The 6,368-nt window shown below is 48.7% G+C and overlaps 1 pseudogene; it reads right to left on the bottom strand.

Annotated features, from left to right (window-relative positions):
- Positions 1–486: 486 nt before the first annotated feature.
- LOC125538286 lies at positions 487–2,843 on the bottom strand (annotated as a pseudogene).
- Positions 2,844–6,368: the final 3,525 nt, after the last annotated feature.

The following is a 6,368-nucleotide window of genomic DNA, read 5'->3' as shown; positions in this document are numbered from 1 at the left end:
TCACCTGCATTTTTACAAAAAACACCCTGCGTCTTGTCTAATTAACCCCCGCTACAGGCAGCTCTTCTGTTGCTGATAAGTTTATCATAGCATCTGCAGCAGCAGATGTCTCTAGCGTGTGAATGCATGCATGCGGCCATGGGCGCGCTCCATCCCTGCCTGCCATAACATTGTCTCTGCACTGCACCGCTTCTTTTTTCTCTTTCCAAACTTAATTAGCTCATGCATGCACCTGGTGTGTTTAGCTACACAACAATCACATCACGTCTCACAGTGTACATATAAATACTAGTGTATAAAACGGCGCAAAAATAAAGCTAGGTCAGAATGGATGCTAAATACCTAGATACTTCTAGTACCAAATAGGATATGCTTCAATTTTTGACAAGGAAACTGATGAGCTATGCTACAATCAAACTGATGAGCTATGCTTCAATTTTTGACAAGGATACTTCTAGGGCTTCCTTAATTAGTATACACTTTTGGGAGGTCAAGATATACATCAGAGAATGAACAACATGGCAAATAAACAAACAAAGTTGATAGATGCCAACAAGGGACTAATTAAGCTAGCTCTCCCACCTGAATTATGTGAGAAAAACCGCCGCCTAGCTGGAGAAAAGAGATGGATCGAGCAAATAGTACCAACTCTACCCTAGTGACAGCTCTATGCACTGCTTCTTGAACGCCTCTTTCGGAGGCGGCGACTTCACCAAGTCTCTGGCCCTCTTGCACCTCGGCATCCCCTGCTCCGGCGCCGGCAAGGACACCAGCACCGTCAGAAGGTCGACGCCAAAGAGTATCACGGCCTTTTGCACAGGCGCTGGCTGATCGACTGGGTCTGCGGGGACGGCGCTGTTGGTGTTCGGTCAGAGCTTGCAGTCAATGAAGAGCTTGGTGTAGGGACAAACTCGGTCCGGCGACGAACGCCGAGTAGTCTCGGGCAACACAAACGCCGGGCAAACCTCTCTCTCTCACACACACGGACGTATGAAGGTGGGAGGAAGAAGAACAAGGAGACACACGCTGGACACAAAGTGTTTCCGGCGACAAACGCCATGCCGCACAAACGGCGCCTCAGCCACTCGCACGGCCTACTATTTTCTTCAGCACAAACTGTTTGGCACAGACCACGTTAGTACGTTACAATACACTAGGCCGGGGGAAGTTTATACTCGAGTGCTCACCCGCCGATGCCGCGCCCCACTCTGGCCGCTGCGCGCGATCCGCACTCGCCAGCACCCACGATGCGCGCTCGTACGCGTACGTCTCGGCTGGCAACCAACGGATATCTACATGCATGCACTAACTGACTATTGCATGCACGCTACACATTAACTAACTAGCTTGATATAGCCGCGCGCACGACGTATCCAACTAAGGCTGGTCTTAATCGTAGTATCATAGTTAGTATCATGCATACCAATTAGGTAATTTTAATGAGGTGTCATAGACTTAAATGAAGAAAAAAAGGGTTGAGTATTATATCATAATACTGTATCATAATAAATGATATTCTACTATGTGTCATGCATGACAATAAATAGAGTACTACATGATAATAATATATGATACTATGCATTAAGGAGATAGTATCATACACTAGACATACACACGCGCAGTGGCGAATCCAGGACGAAATTGAAGGATGGGCTCAAAGTTAACGGCGAAAAAAAACAAAACAATCGCTTGAAGAAAAACAACATCATCTCGTAATTCTCTTTTCCAAATAAGCTAAGATTTTCCCAGATTTCTACTAGAAACATGTAGTGTTCACTGGGATTTTTGTGGAATTTATGAAAAAAATTATATTTTGAACCAAATTTTGAATCTGCCTAGCTAAATAGCCTTGGGACAATGTTACGGTAGTATTATGGAAAATTTCAGTAAAGACTACAATCTCCTTGTCCAAATATGCTTAAACTTTCGCAGAATACTACTGAAAACATGTAATAGTATTTACTGGAAATTTTCTGCAACGTGGTCCGCCGCCGGCCGCCCCAACGTCGACCAACGCTAGGTCTGGAGCCTTGGACCTGGAGCGTGAGCAGTGCGTGTGGCGTGTCCAGAAGCCTGGATGCGTGCATTACGAGCTTCGTTGCTTTGGTTGGGCAGTCCTGCGTGTGGGCTGTTGCCTATTGTTTCGCTGATAGGCCAAGCAGAGAAGAGTAGTAGTATAGTAAAAAAAATTGGAGGGTAGGCTAGAGCCCTATGAAGCCCACCTACTAGACTCGCCACTGCACACGCGCACACGCTGGTGACCACGGACTCACACGCGTCACAGTTTATTTTCTAACACTTGGTGCCTTCCCCAGTACTGCCGACGGCGGAGCGGTAGAACCTGACGACGTCGCCTGCTCCAAGGCCCTTCTCCTTCACAAAGCGGCTCCAGCCCTTGGTGAGGACATAGCTCTGGCTGTTGTTCCAGTACGAGTAGCGGAACCGCCACACCTTGCCGGCGCCGTCCTCGAAATTCAGAAGCAAGCCCTTGCTCTCGCCGCCCGTGATCGGGAGTTGGAGTGGGAAGTGCTTCTCGGCGTGCTACTTCGGTATCACCAACCTGTTCAGCTTGCCCACGTCGCTGGGCGTGACCGTCTTGCCGAAGAGGTGCTCGCGCGCGGCGGCGGGGGAGGGGGCGAACCGTGCCCAGCGTGAGAGGTGGTGGGCGCGGAGAGCGCGGCCGACGCGGCGAAGGCGCGCTTGCTCTGGGCGAGCTCGTCGAAGTAGGTGTGCTTGCACAGCATGTCAACAACCTCGGCCTTGGAGCGCGCAGCGAGGAAGCAGAGCTCGGTGGCGGCGTCGGGGTCAGCATCTGCGAGCGGGCGGAAGTTGGTGATGAGGTGATTTCAGACAGATTTCTAGCGGGGATTAATTAGACAAGACGCGGGTGTTTTTAATAAAAATGCAGGCAACGATCTGTCGGGCCAGCTGGCTGACACTTGTCGCGCTATGATAGGCCGGGGACTGAATCATCACATCCAGTGCAAGTTAGGGTATGGTTAAGTTGCATTTTGTAAGTTTAGAACTAAATCGTCATATTTCATACAAGTTGGGATACCTGAGGTGCTTTTACCTCTTGTTAGTAAGTAAGACCAGCCGCACACGGTTCTACTTGTATCCTCTATCTCTTTAGTCTTCACCGTCCGGTGATTGTATCCAACGTCGCACTCCTCACTGTTATATCTACTGAATTTTATAATCTCCAGTTTGACATACTACCTTCATTGACATGTCCTACCATGACCAAATGCATTGTTAACCCCGTGCTATAAGCTAATAAAATTCCATCCCCACTGCAGTTGCACGTCATCCGTCAACACATTTTAAGTAGTTAATCAGTTCATAATACGTACGCCCGGGGCATGCAAAATCCGCACTGTAGTTGGCCTACCCTCCATTGTTGCCGGTAGTGTGCCCGCCGCATGAGAATTTAGAGCTGGTTAATTACCACTCTTTCTGTCTGAAAATAAGTTTCTCAACTTTATACTAAACTTATTACAAAGTTGTACGAAGGTTAAGACACTTATTTTGAGACGAAGGAAGTATATATTTCTCCACGATAATTCGTGATTGCAATGCCTGGTAGATTGTTCTCTCATGGACCGTTGTTTTTGCATGCATGGTCACACTAATTCCCGTTCCATCATTATTATACAAACCTTCGCCTTGGTCTCTCTATAGGCAAAGAACCGAGGAGTTCAAAGCTGGGACCAGAGGAGATGGATCCAGCTAGGTATCGTATTGGTGCCTTCATGGCTTCGTGCGTGCCTATACGCTAGCTAGAGCAAAAGATTTCGACATAGATTCGTGGTATGTAGCCACCTACAGTTCTAGTACCATCTTTTTGACGGCGATAATCTCCCCGTCCTTGGCTCACAAGGTAGGCACGCACGTCACTTGGGTTAGGTTAGGTTCTCCCGCAGGTTGCCGCGTCGGCTGGACATGACTGATGATATTGATACATGCTACGTAGGCCTTCCTGAAACGCGGAAATGGTTCCGACCATATCTCTTCATCAAGATTTTGGATTGCGATGCGGCCGAGATTTTGGACAAGTGTTTTTATTCTGCCGTGAATTTCGGCGTCATCAGGTAGTACAAAGTTGGGTTCCTAATAAGGAGGCCAACAAAGAAGGAAAGATGCGCACATTTTTTCCATGATGCAATGCGGACAAATTGGCCAATACATGTTCCATTTCAATACACGCTGATGGACATGAACAAACCCTGCACCAGTTAACTTGATTTACCACTAGTTAATTACTGTGCGCAAATGGACGATTGCTTCGTGTTCGCACATCGTGTGGGCCGTTGTTTTTGCATGCATCACCGCTACTAATTTTCTTTCAGCTATTCCATGATGATGCAAACGCGGCCAATCCACATTCCGTTTTCTTCTGCTTCCATCTCCATGCGCGCACGGCTCTAGCTAGGCCCTCAGCAGCCAGGAGTGGACGACACGAGCAAGTATCTATCTACCTCCGCGCCGGCTATCATGTTCGGCATCACGTTGGACGACGGTTGCAATCCTCGGCTGTTAACTCCGCTTGATATTTTATTTAAGCCCAGCTTGACATGAAGCTTGTTCACTAGCCCTAACATCTGATTAGGACCTAGTACTCTCTCCGGTCATTTTTACTCCGCGTATAACAATTGTCTGAAGTCAAACTTCATAAAGTTTGACCATGTTTATATGAAAAAATATTAATATCTACAATACTAAATTTATACAATATGAAAACTAAAGTCATGACGCATCTAATGTTGTTCATTTTCATATTCTGAATGTTGGTATTTTTCTCTGTAAATTCGGTCAAAGTTTACGAACCTCATATGTGAACTAAAAAGGACCGGAGGGAGTAAATATTGTTAACCGTGGGTCTTGATATTCCGTCTCCACTACGACAATTGCATGTCAGCATCAACGCCTTTTCATTTGTTAATTCAGTTCCTCGGGGCGTGCAAATCCGCAGGGCGATTGGTCGACCCTCCGTCGGTTGGTGCTACTACCATCCATCATCAACACGCGATCTGGTGCCTCCCCTCCCCCTCTGTTTGGCGTGCGGGCCAGCCTCATCGGGCCACGCTTCCTTGGATCTCCGGTTCTGTATATGGGGCGCTGCTGGTGGCGGGGATCTAGTTCGGGAGAAATCCTTGGTCGGCCATGGCCGGCCGCGTCGACGGCGACGCCTGAGGGCGCTGTTCCCCTCCTTGAAGGCGTCGGTATGGACTGATCCCCTCACTTTCCCTTTCCCTAGGTCTTTCGGGCGAAAGCCCTCACTTTGTTGGGCGGAGGAGGCGCTCACGGCGTCGTCCCATTCTTGAAGGCGCCGCTTTGGGAACCTTGGGGCTGTGTGGCGCCTGTGGGTGATGGGCCGACGGCAATGGTGCGGCCCTATCCTAGCATGGATCTGCATCCGTTGCTTGGAGATGGACTCGCGTAGGTGGAGGTCGTCGTTTGGCGTCATGGTGGCATCGATGACAGAGGCACCTATCAAGGTTGGCACCTCAATCTGCTCTGAAGATGGACCAGTGGAAGATGGTGGCGGCGACACATGTGAGTATGTCGGACCGGTTTGTGCCCCGGACCCGGTATGTGGCTCGGTCGAGGCCTCCGACTTTATATGTTAGGCTTAGGTGAGAGGTCTGGATATTTGGCCCAGCTTGCACCCTTTTATCATATGGATTGAAGTAGCGGCAGATGTTGCTAAGATGACGGATTCAGACATATTGTTGTACCACTTTGTAAGGTCCATAATCAATAAAATGACCGCATGCATCTCCTAGAGGCAGAGGCCAAGGGTCATCCTTTTTTTCAAAAAAAAAAAGTAATGAAAAGGGTGGTTTGGAGCCCGTCCGGATCCTAAAGATGCGCCAGTCGCATGCATTATTCTCTTGCTCAGAGCGTCAGCAACACGGGCCAAAACGAGACACGTATATGTGTTCATCTTTGGAGATCTATGGATGCATTCGCACGGTGAATCGCCGCAATATCGATCTGGTCCGCGCCGTTCGATCCATCCGGAGAGCCATGCACTGAAGCAGAGTGTAGTTTTAGCTTATCTTGCACTAACGCTGGCTAGTCGCCAAGGGGAACCAGCTAGAAGCGTTCCATTCCATCACGTAGCATCCAAGTAGAGTATTCAACAACAGTCGCAGTCTTGCTTTTGGCTATTGCTGGGTTACGTGCTAACTATCTCATCTGTCGTTGTAGTATCAATGATGATCAGGCATGCCGGACACTACAGAAAAGCCAGCTAGAACCGACAGCACTTCGCTGTGGCTGTACGTAGGCAATGTTGGATAGGACGTGTACGTAGCACGAGTCGACACGACTCGGGAAAGTCGTCCGGCCAGATTTGCGGCCTT

Source organism: Triticum urartu, chromosome 2 (assembly GCF_003073215.2).
Source record: "Triticum urartu cultivar G1812 chromosome 2, Tu2.1, whole genome shotgun sequence".
Classification (NCBI taxonomy): Eukaryota; Viridiplantae; Streptophyta; class Magnoliopsida; order Poales; family Poaceae; genus Triticum; species Triticum urartu.
Note: the sequence above shows the minus strand (reverse complement) of the source record. Positions and strands in the feature narration are given on the sequence as shown.